Genomic DNA, 18,603 nt, shown 5'->3' on the forward strand with positions numbered 1-18,603 from the left:
TCCGGACATGCTGGTTTTGCCCCGAGGTCCACCAATTCGGTATCCCTAAAAGCTGTCTGGCGTCCTGACCTATGACATCACCCCATTTCAAGCAGGACCTGCTTCGTCTTTTCTTCTATCATAGATATTGCCCTTATAGACTTTCCGGGTGGGATCATCATCATCCATACGGATTAAGTGACCCGCCCACCGTAAACTATTGAGCCGGATTTGATCCACAACAGGACGGTCATGGTATCGTTCATGGATTTCGTCGTTATGTAGACTACGGAATCGTCCACCCTCATGTAGGGGCCCAAAAATTCTTCGGAGGATTCTTCTCTCGAACGCGGCCAAGAGTTCGCAATTTTTCTTGCTAAGAACCCAAGTTTCCGAGGAATACATGAGGACTGGCAAGATCATAGTCTTGTACAGTAAGAGTTTTGACCCTATGGTGAGACGTTTCGAGAGGAACAGTTTTTGTAAGCTGAAATAGGCTCTGTTGGCTGACAACAACCAAGTGCGGATTTCATCGTGGTAGCTGTTATCGGTTGTGATTTTCGACCCTAAATAGGAGAAATTATCAACGGTCTCAAAGTTGTATTCTCCTGTCCTTATTTTTCCCGTTTTACCAGTGCGGTTTGATGTTGTTGGTTGGTTGGTTTGTGGTGCTGACATTGTCACCATATATTTTGTCTTGCCTTCATTGATTTCCAGCGCAAGATTTCGCGCCCATCGCCGCCTGTTCGATCTGGATGAAGGTAGTTTTACGCCTCGGGTCGTTCTCCTCATTATGTCGATATCATCAGCATAGGCCAGTAGTTGGGTGGACTTAACGAGGATCGTACCCCTTGCATTTATCTCAGCATCACGGATCACTTTCTCGAGGGCCAGGTTAAAGAGGACACATGATAGGCATCCCCTTGTCGTAGACCGTTGTTGATGTCGAATGGTCTTGAGAGTAATCCTGCTGCTTTTATCTGGCCTCGCACATTGGTAAGGGTCAGCTTAGTTAGTCTTATCAATTGCGTCGGGATATCGAATTCTCTCATGACCGTGTGCAGTTTTACCCTGGCGGCTTTAAAGTCGATGAAGAGATGGTGCAACTGATGTCCATATTCCAATAGTTTTTCCATCACTTGCCGCACAGAGAAAATCTGTTTTGTTGCTAACTTGCCTGGACTGAAGCCTCTTTGGTATGCGTCAGTGATGTTCTGAGCATATGGGGCTTTCTGACCTAGCAAGATAGCAGAGAATTTCTTATAGATGGTACTCAGCAACGTGATATCTCTATAATTGCTGCACTGTGTGATATCTCCCTTTTTATATATGAGACAGATAATGCCTCTTTGCCAGTCGTCAGGCATTGATTCAGCAGCATTTCTCTATCATCTTTAGTTGGTGGGACCTCCAACTAGCTGATATTTTGGTTGCTGATGAGTACTCAACCCATCGCTCCAATATGTCCATTCTCTCGGAAATCAGATTTCCTTCTTTGCCTCGGCAGGATGAACATCGAGTGTGTAAAGCTTCATCCTGATAACTTGTTGGTAAAACTTCCACGCCTGGTGCGGCTGCTCCCTGTACTTTTCAAGTTCACAGACCTGTTGGTTCTCCCAGGATTCCTTTTTCCGTCTGTGACGTCGCTTCTCCGCTCGACGAAGGCCTCGTGGAAGATGTCTCTCTCCGACTCTGCAATCTCTTCTGTAGGGGCGTGAACGGTAATGAGGCCTATATTTCTAAACTTGCCTCGCAAGCGCAGACAATGAGAGCAGTTTTTATTTTTTAACTGACTAAGGAACCTACTCCGAGTACATGGTTTACTGGATGGCTGCTATAATATATGGTGTAGCGACTCTTCTCCAGGGAACCGGTCCCTGTCCAACGCATCTCATGTAACGCTGTTACATCAGCCCTATTATGGGAACAGGGTTTCAGCTAGCTAGCTGGCAATTCCATCTCTGTACAGGGAGCGCGCATCCCATGAGAAAATGCGCAATTCGTTATTCCTTTGTCGTATCCGGGTTCGAAGTTGTCCGTCCAGTCCGAGGCTCCCGTTGTGGCTTCGTAACAAGTTGTTTTCCATGTAGGGTTATCAGCCCTATCCGACCCCCAACCTGGAGGAACAGTTGGTACAATTTGTCTCGTTTTTAGGCGTGGGAGGCTCACCTTCATCCTTCTCCGTCTGCAGCTTTTCGTTAAGAAAGAGTTCCCAGCGGTCACCACTTGGAGGTAGAGATAGGGTTTGGTAGTAGAGCTGTTGGTGTTGGTTCAGCAGGCGTTTCCCAGGTTTTATGCTCCATCGTGGCTACCAATCCACATTTCGCCCTGGGATCTACACTACCCTTTAACTTCAATGCATGGGCAGAAGAATGGGGTAGCAGAGAAACCAACGTAAGAGGACCAATATTGCTGGTGTCATTCTCGCGGTTGAACGTGGTACTTACCAACTCTGGGGGAACCGGCACATTTTGGAGGGGTGAATTTCATTTGGTGGTAGACCTCGCTTTCGTCAGTGACACTCTAAGCAGTGACTTGAAGTGGAGTGTCAGTGCGAAGTACGTACACAGCGATCATCAGGCTATCATCTTTCAAACATCGGAAAGGAATATTATGAAACCATTAAAAAGATTGACGATGAGCTGGGTAACCAAGAAATTTGACGCAGAAATGTTCAAGGAAGTACTTCTGGAAGATACATTGGTATCGGGAAGCGCACAAAAAAGTTTTACAGGTCATGGAAAAATTGCAGCGGGCATGCGACGTCTCTATGCCTCGGCGTAGCACTTTCCGAAGACGAAATCCTAATTTCTGGTGGAATTCAGAAATTGAAGAATGCCGGAAAAAATACCTCAAAGCTAGGAAACGCCCCAGCGCAGAAGAAACCGACCTGAGTACGAGGAGCTACACGTGCAATATAAAAATGCGAAGAAAAAATTGCAAGTAGCTATCGGAAAGTGCAAATCCGAACATTTCAAGCGAATCTGTGCTGAAGCTGACTTGGACTCGTGGGGTGGCGCATACACGTCGGTGATGTCATCACTAAAAGGCAAGCGCTCCCCACCGATTACTTGTCCAAAGTTGTTGCAAAATATAGTGAATACTCTGTTCCCAGTAGATGTGAACTGTACAAGTCTTCCTGCGGTACATTTAAATCCGGTAGTGATAAATGAGGAGGTTCTAGACGCAGCGAAAAGATTCACTGAGAAAAAGACTCTAGGACCACGACAGCGCCAGTTATGTTTGCCAAACTTTTCACGGCATGCCTTAGGGAAGGAGAATTCCCCGAACAATGGAAGCTAAAAATGCTCACACTCATTCCGAAGGTAGGTAAACCATTGGGTAACCCCTCCTCATACAGACTGATATGGTTGGTCAATACCATTGGCAAACTATTTGAGCGAGTAATATACAACAGATTGCTCTTTGTTGCGGAAAGAAAGGAGGCCTTCTCCGACAAACAATTTTGATTTTGTAAGGCGAACTCAACTGCCGATGCTTATCAGATGGTGACTGGTTTGGCTCAGGCTGCAATACAAGAAGAAAAATGTTACGCAGTAAACAACCCTCGACGTAAAAAATGCGTTCAATAGTGCAAACTGGAAAAAAATCATCGAGGCACTCGACAAGCTACAGGCCCCGAAATATATTTTTAAGCATTGTTGGTGAGTGTCTCCTTGGGCCTTTACTGCGACTTGGACGATGGGCTAAAAATATTCCCCACAGCTTGCGGGGTGCCACAGGGTTCTGCCCTAGGTGTGGCTAGCTATGTTTGATGAAGTGCTGACGTTACGCCGTCCGGATAACGTGAAATCATTGGCTTTGCTGATGATATCGGAATAACAGTGGTTGCAAAGCACCAAGACGAGATCGAGATCTACGTAAATGAAGCAATATGGGAGGTAAATTCTAGGTTGAGAAATTCCGGCCTTTCACCTGCTGAACACAAAATAGAAGTAGTTCTCATCAGCAAGAGAAGAGACGACAAAACTGTGAAAATCAAAGTTGCCGAACCAACAATTTACTCCCAACCATCGCTCAAATACTGGGAAGTAATTATTGACAGAAGACTCAACTTTAAAAGACATATTGAGTGTGCCGCAACTAAAGCGTCACCCATCGCTGCAACGATCTCAGGGATTCTACCGAACATTGGTGGGCCAGGACAAAGTCGACGTCTTCTGCTTTCTAGGGTAGTCAGCTCCATGCTACTCTACGCAGCTCTAGTTTGGGCAACTGTTCCGCATATCAAAGTGAACTGCCGTATCGGCTAACTTAATAGCATGGCAGGAGCCAGCAGCAGCTTTCGAACCTTTTGACCTTCCAACGCCGAAAAAAAAAAGACAGATAGACAGACGGACAGACAGAGAGTAAACCGATTTTAATAAGGTTTTATTTTACACAAAATCTTAAAAACAATACTTCCTGCACTTCTTTCGGTATTGGAATAGCTGAGTTCTGTTCTTTGCTGTGGATTATTAACTGGAATGTATGTCGAATTGCAGCTAGTCAGATTATCTCCTCAGGAGTTCTTTACGAAAGGCTGATTAATCGAATATTATTGATGTGTAAATTGGGGAGTAGTAACATAGCCAGTTCTGTTGTTGCTACTAAGGTTATCATGAGAATGATTACTGTATTGAACAGTAATTGAAGGGTTGGTGATAATTTCTTAACAAAATAAATGCACATCCTGGCCTTGCCCTTAGGTATACTCACAGATACTCGAAAGCATGGCTATGATGTTTGCTTTTGACTTGTCTTTCGAATTTTACCATATTCAATAGACAATTTCAAGAATTAGAACTCTGAGCTTCCTTTCCTGCACACAACTCTGTTTTCCTAGTTCTCCTGTCAAGTCCTTGATTCTTACCCAGTTCACAATCTTCGAAAACTCTAATCCATAGTCTCCATTGTTCCGCTTTCCTTGGACCGGTTGATTCTTTCTTTGATTTCGGAAGACTTGCCGCCATCCAATGCCTCGCACGCGAAGTTGACAATTCCCCGGCTGTTAATCAGCTGTTCGACACGAACAGGTCCCGATGTCATTACGATCGCCTTGAACTTCGAGAATTCATGTTGGCAGCAACAAACGCATGCACATACGAATGCGGCAGATCAGTCCCCTTTGTCACGATTAATTCGCCCATATGCATTCAATAATGTACAATATGCAGCAACATTTAAGGTAATTGCACACTATAAAATGCATTATTTGATCAAATTAACCCCGAAAAAGGCAAATTAAATCCCGGTCCCGTCGCGAAGCCGCGGCCACTACAGCTTGGTAGGGGCGATTGGGGCTTTGGGAGATTCGACATGTGCCCCGCGACAAATAGCATATCCCGCCAAGTGGAAAAAATGCGAGGCACTTTTTGGGCGATGGACCGGGCGGACTAGCGAAGGACGGTATGAAGTTCCACTTCCTTTCACAACTGACGCGGGTATGTTAGGTGAGTCTAAGGAGAACAGTTTAATACGCTAACCTGAACTTAGACAGGGGTCAATCAAATTCACGAAAGAACATCTGGAGCTGGGCCACAGGAGGGTACAGGCAGTGCATCCCTACATATCCAGGCCTTTAAAAGTTAGACGGTTAAAAACCCCGGATCATATCTTAATCTCATCAAAGGTAGCAAAATCAGTATCAGCATTAGTATCAGGCAGGCAAGGTGATAGATACACGGACATCTAGTATAAGGAGAGCTGAGGAGATCAGGAAGGCACAGCTATGAGCGTCGTCGATGTAGGGAAGGGTAATGAGCTAAAGCGAGCTATATCTGCTCCATAACACCATGCTTGACGATGGTTCTACCGGGAAGGGGAGTGGAGAGTGATTTTAGTAGATAGAAACCTTAACCGAAGTCGATTTGTTCCTATCTTTTCAACATAAAGTTATTAATTTTAAGATACAATGCATATGCACAGATTCTACCTGTATAAAATGGGGGGAAAGTAGGAAAACTGTTTTTAAATTTCCATTACCAAAATGCCCCACCAGGCTCCTTCTATTGCCCAAAAACATTCTAGTATCTATTGATGTGCTGATCAGATAGTCCGACTTTCGTACTTCAAATAAGATAAATTCACTCTTTATCGTTTACTAATGCATATTCGCTTGCCAAGAGCAACATTCGGAAAAACCTTTCATTACAATCTGTGGGAAAATTCACTCGATTGCAATGAGCAACCACTGCCCGTATCACATGTAAGATTCATATTCATGCATGATATGGTGTCGTGTAGTACACCGATACCGAGTTCTGCTCCAATCATTGAGTCTGCGGTGATTCCAAACTCGTACATTGAAGATCTGAAGCTTGCGACTGAGACCAGTCGGAATCTACAGCCGCTAAAGCCAAAACGTGGAAAAATCCGAAATTTTCACTTGCATTTCTCACTCACCGTTCGAACGGTGAACATCTAAGAAATTTTACACGAGAGTCCGTTAAGAAAATTCATCTAAGATCGTGCGCATCCTAACACGTTTATCGGGATTTGTTGGTGTTATTGGTTCAGATATTTTACGAACATTTTCTTCTGGAAAAGTGTTGAAAAGTGAATGAGAATTTTCTTGTAGTTTAATAGACCTTCGAGTGCCAACTAGGATATATGTAGTACGAGGAAGTTTATGATTGATCTTTAAGATATGTTTGCAGAAAGCTAGATAGTGGATGTTACAGTGCATTTCGGGGAAAAAGTTCATACAGATATTGCTGGAAAAATATTCAGAGGTGTTAAGGTATGTGCCAAGCATTTCTTTTCATCTTTTTCCCGTCTTCAGTATTTATTTATCCTTGACACGCGAATATACTTCAGTTTTATGACTCCATATCAAAGGCTGATAAAAGCGGCAAGTGTGGATTTCAAAGATACTCTTTATTTCCTTCCTACCAAATAAAAACAAATAAATTTCTCTTAAATTTTCCTGAATGATTGGCAATTGTGCGTACATAGTTAGTCCGCATTCTTTCAATCACGAACGCCGGGTAAATCGAGTAAAAAATAAAAGCGACTATCAAATCGCAAAGCATCTACAATTTTGATCAAAGAAATCCGCAAGATTTGTTGCATGGAAGATATTTTTGCTGAGCCTACCCGTATATCAGTAGCAGTAGCAAATAAGATGCACGCTCTTTCTCTGTGGGACTAGGGGTTTTTCGCTTTGTGCTGGTTTTATACTGGAAACAATATACCTTTTTGAAGAAGATAATCAGATAAATTTCGATCTGAACAGATGTAGTCGTTTATAGAGTAGATGCTTTACAGATTTTAGTAAGCTTTAATTGTGACTATAAATCGGAAAAACTGCTTTGCGTAAATTCATTCAAGAAATTCTACAGAACCGTCTCGATATTGATGATTCTGAATTTTCCAAATTAAATTCCGAAATTTCCAAACAATTTCAGATTTTTCCAAATTGATTTCAGACTTTTCCACGTCAATTTGAGAATATTCCATTTCAAAATCAGAATTTTCTATTTCAAATTCAGAATTTTCCACTTCAAATTCAAAATTTTCCATTTCAAAATCAGAATTTTCCATTTCAAATTCAGAAATTGTTCGCCCAGTTAGCGCATTCGGTCGATTCTACTGAAGTTATACTTTCCACGATAATATTGGAGCGGGTATGCCCTGCACCCGCATTAGAAATAACGTTCCTTAAAAACACCATGATTTCAGAAAACGCCTTCTCCCCTGGATTTATTTTGTTAGGGAGTACGTAGGGAGCTACTTCACATTAAACTCAAGTTCATCCATTTTCCCCGTAACTGTTGACGTTATGTGAATAGCTGCATTGTCCATTATCCATTATCAGCACAGCGTCTTTGGTGTTTTCCATTTTCTCTTGCAATTCCGTCAAAAATATTGCATTACAATTTCCTGCAGTGATGATTTGAAAATGGCCTATTTTTTGGTTATTCTAGAGTATTATGAGGGTCACATTTCCTGCTCGAACTGTCATTACGGCTAGGACAGCAGGATTCGTCGAAAACGAGCTTACTTTCTACAAAGCTCAAGATTGAATGGACTAAATTAGGAGACCTGTTGGGGCCCAGTCGGTGAAACTGGTGGCATAATTTCTCTTTTTGCAAACATTTTCAATTGAATTCGATCAACCTCGATAGTTGCTTTTCAAGGGTTATTCCCAATTTCCTCAGACCTTTCTGAACTGTCAATTTACTTAAATGTACATCATACTTCGATGAGATCACCTCCTTCATTTGCTCTAGTGTCCTTCCAGGGTTGTCTTCACTCAAACTTTCAATAAAATTAAGAATCTCTGTATTAACCTTCTTCCGAAGTAGACCACCCTTTTTCTCTCCACCAGGACGCTATCATCTATATTCGGTCTGGAAATAATAATCCAATGGCTTTCTCCAGGACTCTTTTAGCCGTTTCATGCCTTTTGCATATGTAATATGCATATTAAACCTTAATTAAGTAACTTTTGGAAGTTTAGTAGAAAATAAAGTAATTAAAGCAGTTCAGGTGACAGCCGAATTTCCCCTCCATCATAAACGGCGCAACAATCGGTATCCGGTCAAGACCTACCTTAATAAGGAACTCCAGACATCCCGGTTTTGCGCCGAAGTCCACCAATCGGATACCCCTAAAAGCTGTCTGGTATCCTGACCTACCCCATCTCAGGCAGGGTCTGCTTCGTCTTCTTTTTCTACCATAGAAATTGCCCTTACAAACTTTTCGGGCTGGATCATCCTCATGCATACCGATCAAGTGACCCGCCCACCGCAACCATGGCATCGCTCATAGATTTCGTCGTTATGTAGATTACGGAATTGTCCATCCTCATATAGGGGGGCAAGTTCGCAATTTGCCTTGCTAAGAACTCAAGTCTCCGAGGAGTACATACAAGAACTGGCAAGATCATTGTCTTGTACAGTAACAGCTCTGGCCCTATGTTGAGACGCTTCGAGCGGACCAGTTTTTGTAAGCTGTAAGCTCTGTTGTTAGTCAAAAACCGTGCGCGGATTTGATCATCATACCTGTTATCGGTTATGATTTTCGACCCTAGATTGGATAAATTATTGTTTATTCTTCCCGTTTGACCAGTGCTTATTGCGGTAATGGAGACGAAGACGTTGCGTTGGACTAGTGGCATGACACGTTTTGATCACATCTGAAATGAGGATATCTGCGATTGATACGGGGTTGCACCGATCGTGGAAAAAACTGCGAAAGAGGCGTCTTCGATGGTCACCTAATTCGCACTAACGAGAATTCACTTGCCAAGATTGAATATCGAAGTCGATGGTAAGCGACCAAAAGGCCGGCCGAAACAACGGTGGCTTCCTACGCTGAACGGGGATTTAAAGGCCTTGCCATTGCACCCAGATTAGGCATTTGATAGAGCCAAACGGCGAAATCGATCATGCTTATGAACGGGACAAAGACTGAAGAAAAAGGAGCTGTTATCAGTTGTCGTTTTCGACCCTAGATAGAAGAAATTATTATTTATTCGTTTCGCTTGACCAGGGCGATTTGATGTTGGTTGGTTGGTTTTTGGTGCTGACGTTGCCACCATATATTTTGTCTTTCCCTCATTGATGTGCAGCTCAAGATCTCGCGTTGCCTGTGCGATCTGGATGAAGATAGTTTGTAACTCACAGGTCGTTCTTCCCAGAGTGTCGATATAGTCAGCATAAGCCAGTAGATGGGTGGACTTAAAGAGGATCGTGCCCCTCGCGTTTACTTCAGCATCACGGATCACTTTCTCGAGGGCCAGGTTATAGAGGACGGATGATAAGGCACCCCCTTGTCTTAGACCGTTGTTGATGTTGAATGGTCTCAAGGGTGATCCTGCTGCTTTTACCTGGCCTCGCAAATTGGTCAGCGTCGTTTCGTCGGGATACCAAATTCTTTCATGGTCTTGTACAGTTTTACCCCGACTACGTTTTCATAGGCGGCTTTAAAGTTGATGAAAAGATGGTGCAACTGATGTCCATATTACAGCAGTTTTTCCATCGCTTGCCTTGGATACAAAATCTGATCTGTTACTGGTTCGCCCGGAGTGAAGCCTCTTTGGTATGGGCCAATGATGATGATGGCTTGTGGGGCTATTTGACCTTGCAAGATAACAGAGAATATCTTATAGGTGGTACTCACCAAAGTGATATCTCTATATTTGTTGCACCGCGTGATATCTCCCTTTTTATTTGTGGGAGAGATAACGCCTTGTTGTCAGCCGTCAGGCAATGATTTGGTGTCGCACATCGTGAACATAGATTGGTGAACCGCTTGGTGTAATTGGTCGCCTACATTTTAACCAATTCGGCTGTAATTCCCTCGGCTCCTGGCGACTTATGATTTCTAAGCCGATGAATTGCACGGACTTTTTCTTCTATACTTGGAGGTGGCAGCGTTTGTCCATCGTCTTCAGATTGTCACAGTGTCAGGGTGGTGTTGTTATTCGAGGCTGGAGTACCTAGCCAACGAGATAGTGATCCGAGTCTATACTGGCCTCCTTTTATGTTATGATATTCATCAAGGATGAGGGGTGGGGGTTCGATTAAAACATAGCCAATTTGGTTGAACGTGGTCTCGTATGGAGCGTGGTCCATTTGTTTGTAGATTTCTTTCGGCGCAAAACAGGTAGTTCCAACGAACACTTCGTATGATACTGCTAGTTAAATGATCTACAGTTCATTGTGATTGGTAATTTTGTGCAAGCTTTAGTAGTCGACGTATCGGCTCCATCCTTACTTGACTATCAAAATCGCCAAGTACGATTTTGATATCATACTTGGATTAGTCTTCGAGAGTTCGTTCTACTGCCTTGTAGAAACTATTCTTCTCGGACTCTGCAGTTTCCTTTGTAGGGGCGTGAACGTTAATGGGGCTTACATTTCGTTGTCTTTCGCTTTTATTTTCAACAAGAAATCTATTATACATTACGTTCCACCACAGAGGACCCAGTGCTGAGCTTTTTGGTACCCCGGTGTTTCTATGAGGTCCTCATATGTCCTGTGCCAAAGAAATTTCTCCGAGGTATAATTTTCGGCAAACTCGGCAAGTATCCAGAAATACCTATCTCAACCAATCCACCTTTAATTCGATTTCAGTTGGCGTTTTCGGCAATGGGTGGCAGCCTATTGTAGATGATTCGCTCTACGATGGACGATTGGCCGATAAAAAGCTGGATCTTCAGGTTCTCCTAGGCTCACCTTGAAGGTGTTGACCAATAATTTGGATCTAATCTTCACTTGAAAACTTTATTTGGAATGGCATCACAACCTTGGCCTTATTTTCACCGATCCTCCTATATATTTCCTTCAGTTACTCCTGAGTAAGCCTTTGACAAAGTCTGCTGGGCCAAAAATATGGGGCCCGCAAAGTTGCCATTTCTTTCTCCCACTAGTAGTAGACTTGTCTTTGGGGAGCAGCTGCCTTCTGGGCATAGTAATATCACATGCTTCCGTGACTTATTGAGTAATCTAAATCACTTTTCTGTGATCGCTCCTTTCATATCTCGGGCATCACGGAAAACGTATTTTCTTGATAAGCGTTTGTCGTTTTTCTGAACAACCCATCCGTCATTTTGCGAAACCTCTTTTTGGTTGACTTCCCTTTGATTTAGAATTTGCATGTTTGTTAGATCCAGTACAGATCTCTGGCGGAAAAGTTATGAAGTCCTAACATACCACGTCCAGTCCCGCTTCGCGAATGGTTCGAGCAGAATTCGTCACCTCACATTCATTGTTTGGTTGTCCCGCTCAAGAGCACGCGATTTAAAATCCCTGCTATGACTTTCGGTGTTCAGCGCCGATGCACTCCCCATTTGTTGGTTCAACCGAATCAACCTCACCTGTGATTTGCGTTGAGGACTGCGTCCTGGACTTCCGGCATCTGCAGCTGTCTGCAATGTGCCGGCGGTCCCCTTTTTTTCAATTTTGAACGGTATTCAATTTGAACCAATTTCGCAGGTCTTACTGATATCGCTTACGCCCTGCGTTACATTTGCTGCATTGATTTGACCTGTCATCAGCATTGCTGCATGTTTTCGCAATGTGATCGATTAAAGCACCGTTTCAGTGCCTCCTGTTTCCTAAGACGAAACTTAACCCAGCCTCTTCTCACACCCCCTCTTGATAGTAGTTTGAGTGCTATTTCGACTGGTAGGCTGCTTTTTTTTGTGGAGTAGGGTTGGTGAATGCGTTTACGCACCGAGTGTTGGACTTCTGCAAAACTGTGCTGTTGGACTGCCAACTAGACACCTCCCTGCCATCAGGGAACTAACCTGGAATCATTTGACACATTCCTTCGGGCTAGCCCTCCCGCTTTCTCGGCTTTGGGAGTCGTCAACTTAGGGAATCTCTTTCACCAACGAGCGGGGAGCAAGGGAGTTGCTAGTTCAGGAATACCCTTGCCATCTGGTCTCTCCATCGGTCCAGTTCATTCTTCTTCAAGAAAGAAGAGCCCGAACATAATGCACAACACGACTCCAGCTGCAAGCCCTCCTCAGCATCTCTCTGATAAAATGGGTTGAAGAGAGCTCCCCTGTGGTCTGCATAAAGCTGCTGAGGAAAGCTCCCCTGTGTCTGCATAAAGCTGCTGAGGAAAGCTATCCAATCTTTCACAAGAGAAATTTTTTCAGCGTCGCCCGCCACTTCATTGCAGAACACACAATCAGGAGATCGCGCCTTCGTAATACTTTGCAGGTAAGACTGAAAACGTCAATGCCCGCTTAGAAATTGGGTAAGGAAGTAATCAATCACTGTCCGTTCGGCTCAGCCATAGGTCTAAATTGTCGATGAACCGCGCTGTCAATCTGCCTCTTGGCTCATTTTTCCAAGAGAGTTGCCACTCGCTAAGAGTGCGTTGACGTTCTTCACGGGTAATCACCTCTCTTTAGTTTTGACCCTTACGGTGGTAGATAGTTTTACACTCTTTGGCAGGCAGTCATTCATCCGCTTACCCGTCGCATCAATATGCCAAGTCTACTTTTCGCCTGTTCAACAGTGCGTCCGGAAAAAGTGCTTCATAGTCGTCTGCATAACGGACCAGACACGAATCTGCGGTCATAGCGAGTCTCACCATTCTAGGAAGCGTTCCAGAGATGCGACCGTAGAATGGATCCTAGTGTTACTACCGACGTGATTTCCATCCTCCTCTGACCCTTTAGCATCTCATAGAGCAGGAAGCAGTGTTTCAGATAATCCCTCAATATTCGCAACGGTAGGCTTGGTACGCGGAATGAGTTTTCTATTGCGCCTAGCATATCTGTCCATCTTAAGGAATTGAATGCATTTCTGATATCAAGCGATATGAGGAGGACTATCCGCCAAATTCGGCGGCTCTGTGCCACGGTTCGATGAACCGCATCCACGACCTCCACAACAGCCCCCACTGTGCATTTCCCTGGCCTGAATCCGAACTGCCTTAGGGATAAGTCCCAGGCAGCGCAGATCTCGTCAGCGAGTCTTCTCCTAATGAGCTTCTCGAGCACTTTCCCGGTAGTGTCAAGCATTCAAAGTGGTCAGTATGCAGATGGGTGCTCCGGGTCTCATTTTCTCTTGTTGATCAGCGCGAGTCTGGCTGGCTACCTTCTGGCGGCTAGGAAGAATGCCCTCCTTCAAGCAAAAATTCAATGCCCCAAGCAACAAGCCTGCCCATTATCGGAATACCAGTTTGTAAATTTCCGTCGGGATACCATGAGGACGAGCTCCCTCATTGTGAGAATGGGGCAATCCTCAACGCTTTCCGCGCTATCGGCGTCAAACCGTACAGGATGTGTGGAGACTAATTTCCGTACAATGCGGTCCATCTGGTCGGTACTTAGCATGGAGGACTTCTGCAGAGCCCCGATTTTCCGGGTGACAAGTTTATAGTCAAGTTCCCAGAGCTTCTCATTCACCTGTGAGTCTCCTTTTTGCTGATCTATGTTCTGCCTTTATCACGCATGCCTCTTCGTTGGCGTGTAAACGTTGTGCCAAACGGTGGAGCTTATCATACTATCTCCGTAAGTCGGCAGTTTCTGCCGTCCACCAGTACATAGAAGGCTTGTCGCGGATGAGGCCAGGGCGCGAAAGCCTCACAAGCTGTTGTTATTAGGTTCATCAGTGAGTATTCGACAGTGTCAGCTTCAAAGCTACCACCTCCTCTACCGCGGCTCCACCTGTTGCAAGAGCTTCGGTAAGCTTCCCGATGTTCACCCTCGGGACATTCCACACGCCGCCACGTAGCGTCAACCATTTCGAACGCGATGTACTGGTGATAACTTATCGAGAGGTTTTCCATGACTTGCCGCCCGTCCATTGATGGTGCCAGAGATTCCGACGCAAAAGTGATGTCAAGGATGTTTCTTTCACAGCGTGAGCGCCAAAACATTGGCGTGAATCCGGTGTTTAAAACTATGAGTCCGGTTCTCGCCGCTATTTCTAGAATTCATTTACTTCTGGAGTCTAGCTGAGGCATGTACGTCTACCAGGATATACCCCTCTTGCCCGAAACGGTGTCCCCCAGGCCATCAAGCCCGCACTGTCCAATTCAGCGTCAGTTAAACGCTAGAAAACTTTGTCCCTAAACACCGAATCCAGACAAACCCACTCCCTCCGCCTTGGGGAAGAACACAAATTTGAATGTCGTCCCGAATCCAGATGGCTGCAGTACTCGATAAGTCGAAATGGCACGAAGCGGGGTCCTGGTTCCAATATTACTCGCCGATTAGCACTAGATCAGCATTTATCTTCGCAGTAAACTCTGCTAGCAACTGGCGAGCGGTTGCACTCTGCTGCATGTTAATTTGTAAAATGCGGGATCGTGCTAGTCGCGCCTTAGCCCTTTCCAGTTCTGCCCTAAAGATTGCACACTGTCCCCAGCCGAAGTGTGTGTGACGCTCTCACCAAACATGCCAAGATCCCTGCAGAGAACGCAACTTTCGCTTCCAATGCAGCTGTAGGCTTGGTGACCTACCAACGGCATCTCCGGCATACTGTCCTTCTGTCCGATCCCTTCCAAGTTGCTGACGTGCGGTTGGTGGGGACTATCCGCATATTGCTCGGAGACTTCCATCACGGCGAGTTTTTGGCCTCGAGCAATTACAGAGGTGATATCTCTCTGAGCATTGGTTGCCTTTGGGTATTCCCGCTTTATGGCATCCTCCACTTCGACCTTTTCTGTGACACAGTCAGGATCTCAGATTTCTAGGGAGCATATATGCTCTAGACTAGTAGCAAGAGCCTTTTCCTCTAGTAACCCCATGACCGCTTCGTAAAACGTACTCCTACTGGTCGTCTCCGAGCCCAGTTCGACGAAGACGTTTTCGTTTTCTGTATGGAAGACATTTCTGCCCCGTTGTCTTCGGGTTTTATCCTGTACTGGATTTCACTAGGGACTTTGACAAATGTCTTACCTTCCATCGGCTCAATCAGCAGAGGCGACGGTCTAGTGCTTCCTCGTTTTCTCGTCATTTCTTTTACTGGATTTTGGTTTGTAGTCTGTTTGTCTTTGGACAGGCGGGTCTCTGGCGGCGTAGTCAGTTGTTTCCGTTTATACTTTCTCACCTACTTTTTTCGGTCACTGGATACAATTTTGATGAAGTCTCGTTGAGACACGTGGTCCTCTTTCCGCTCTTTCCCCAGTTCGCTTGGCAGTGGGCTATTTGGCGTCCGTTTGGCGCTAGCAGTGTTCTCAACGAGAAGTGTGGCTGCTTTTGCTATCCGATCATCTCTCGCTGCTTACCACGTTGGTCTGTAGAAGGAGATGCGGTCCAGTAGTTCCTCCAGCACTATCAGCCCATTTTTGATGGCTTTGCTGACGTTCCTCTGGAGGAGCGTTGCCGATTGCATACGCTTCACCACTGCCGCGCATTTCTTGATGAGCCTTTCCTCTTCGGCTCTAACTAGGACGGTCGATTGAACTTCTACTCGGTTCCGAATCCACCTGCTCAGAACTAGCGATTCTGATTGGGTTTTTTTCGGAACAGGGATACTCCAGGGTATTGGAGTTTCTCTTTCGCACTGTCTGTCGCGCGGTTTGGTAAGGCTTCTTCTTTATTTGGGTGTCCCGGTGTTATCATCGGATATTTCCGCCCTCGTTGCTTCTTTCGCTGATTGCTGCGATGAATGACTTATTTTTGTGCTGTGTCCAAACGCTATTTCGTGTATTTTGTTTGTTTGTTTAGATTTATTCTGCAAGGGAGCGGGTTGAAATAGTCAGAAACGGATGTACCCTTCGGGACACAGCCTCTACCCCAGTTCCCGGAGGCCTGATCTGCGCTTAACTGATCCCGGAATTCACGGACGGATCAGCACTTGTTCGGGGCAACGCGCTGTGGTAACACCGCAGCAGTTCTGCCTAGCAGATACCTCCGACACTTTTTCACTCTAGATTTTTATCTTAAATAAGATACATCCTGCAGTGATGTCAGACTCCGTGAGTCTGAATAGATGAAGCAGCACAGGAACTCTAGGCATTCACAAGGAGGATGGGGGCTTTCTAACCAGTGGAAGACGGGCGATGCATGGTAGGTCTATGACACAGTAGTTTTTTCAGATTTGAAGTGTATAGTTTGGTAAAATTTGAAATATTCTCGGGTATCCATAGTGTATCCTGGATATGCTAGTGGATTCCAAGCGGTGATACTGGCGATACTGGAAGCCTGTCGAAGGATAGAACATAATCTAAGCCCCGAGTGTAACACACACATTGTGATTGATAGCCAAGTCCTCCTGGGCAGTGCAAAGACATGCTTAACAGTGAAGCTCAAGGCCCTCCTTCTCTGAGCTCCTGGTCGCAGAGGATAAAGGGCAGGCCGGCGGATTGGCCAGCTCGTCCTTGGCTCTTCAAAGTTTTCCATTGAGCTTAGTCTGCGTTCTGAGTTAGTCGACTGTCTTTGACTCCATGTGACGAAGTCAAGGGCGATTTGGCCTTCCTACCCTAGAACCCACTTATGTGAGCCTTTTGGTAAGACGCAAGCGTACGCGTATAGGATTACGATCTGCACGGAACACTGATCTATTCGAGACCATGCGGCCAGACTCGGTATCCACAAATTCACGAGATTTTGAACTTTGGCTCAATGGAAGGATATCTGAAAGTTCCTTTAGAAGTTTAGGAGCAAATAGTATCTTGGGCCGAAATCAAATAGGAGACTAGAAGATTGTGCAATTACGAGGATACTGAATACTAGAAGACGGGAACTCCTTGTTTACTCTGGAGGCTGAGAATGTGATATAATCTTCAAAATATGTATTACATGCATGACCCCCACTTTTATTGCTTCCTCCAAACAATCGAGTGACATAATTGAAATAGAATTTTCCAGTTAACTAGTCACACTTAGAGTGATGGCGTCAATTGGAAAAGCGTGCAGTTCTTCTGGCGTATTTTTTCTGCCGCTACAAAAGATACGCCTTAAGGCGACACGCTTGTAGTAAATTATTGCTAATCGTTACTAATCGCTTACTATTTCATAATTGCATAAAATCCTATTCTTTAAGCCGATGCTATAATTAATGAGTATGTCATTTAGATCCATTCATTGTGCCACACGAATCATTTATTTTATCTGATTGTAATAAATTTTCGTATCGTTAAGCTAATGGATTTTAGACTTGTTGACTTTTTGTTATGCGTAGTCGAGGTTTTCATAGGTACAGATAATGCATGAGAGGTGCAACTCCTTTTTTGGCGTTTTCAATTTTCTCAGTGGCTGGTGCGAAGTATTGCACAATTTATTATTTGCTGATTATCTTGGTTGCATTCTTACTGCATTCGGCATTATTATATGCTTGCTTAATTATAGATTAATGCTCATTCTAGATGCCTCTCCTTCACAAAGTGCGGCTGTGCGGTATGCGCTGCTACTGGTTCCCATGCGAGCATGAATGTTATTTCAAGGTAGGGTCGAAATTCAATAGAGTTTTCCCGCATTCCGCGGTTCTATTCTAGCATATGTCTTCCTGGCATTCCATTATGACTTCGCACACCTGTCGAGTTCTCCATTCAAAGAAGAAACCTTAGCCCAGTCTGCAGGCATCATTCAGATGTACAAAATGCAAATCAGGGTGTGGTTACGCATGCAATTCCTTGGGCACCCCATCCTTTTACTCCCACAGGTTCGCACATGAAGACAATTCCTTGAGATCCCACATAATTCCCATGACATGTAAAGAGTTTGCATCTATCATTCAAAAAGGGTCCCATGGTCGTCGCCACCGCCGCCGGTCGCCATTCCCGCTGTACCACACAAAGTGATCTTCCGTCAAAAACTGAGACTCAGCCAGAGATCGCTAAGAACCTTCTCAAGATAGAGTGATCATCAACGGAGGTAAAACAACAAAAACCCTGAAAAAAATAAGCAATCTGTTTGCGCAGGTTTTGTTGATGTTTGGTCATTCTGTCTTCATTCGTGGACCAGACAGGCGCCCACCTTTGGCCCGTATGTCATTTCCTCGATTTAATACGAAATGCACGCGACTTTACCCTTACCTTGTCTTGTTTTACCTTAAGCGCGCCGCGACGGGCCCAAATAAATCCAATCAAATATAATCACTTGTCCGTTTTATGTTTTTTCAACAGTGATGTTGGAAAATATATGGCCATGTGAATGTACTTGGAGTTATTTGCTGCATTTACATGAGGAATTTCAGGCATGCATGG

General features: G+C 44.7%; 1 protein-coding gene across 1 annotated transcript in view; it reads left to right on the forward strand.

The window, feature by feature from the left end:
* The first annotated feature begins 6,297 nt into the window (after positions 1 to 6,297).
* Positions 6,298 to 18,603, forward strand: part of LOC119661421 — a 61,784-nt gene continuing 49,478 nt past the window's right edge. The window contains exon 1 of the mRNA XM_038070764.1: positions 6,298 to 6,721. The gene's annotated coding sequence lies outside the window, so the exon portion shown is untranslated. The remainder of the gene's footprint in view (positions 6,722 to 18,603) is intronic.

The sequence above is a fragment of the Hermetia illucens genome, chromosome 1, assembly GCF_905115235.1.
Source record: "Hermetia illucens chromosome 1, iHerIll2.2.curated.20191125, whole genome shotgun sequence".
NCBI classification, from domain to species: domain Eukaryota; kingdom Metazoa; phylum Arthropoda; class Insecta; order Diptera; family Stratiomyidae; genus Hermetia; species Hermetia illucens.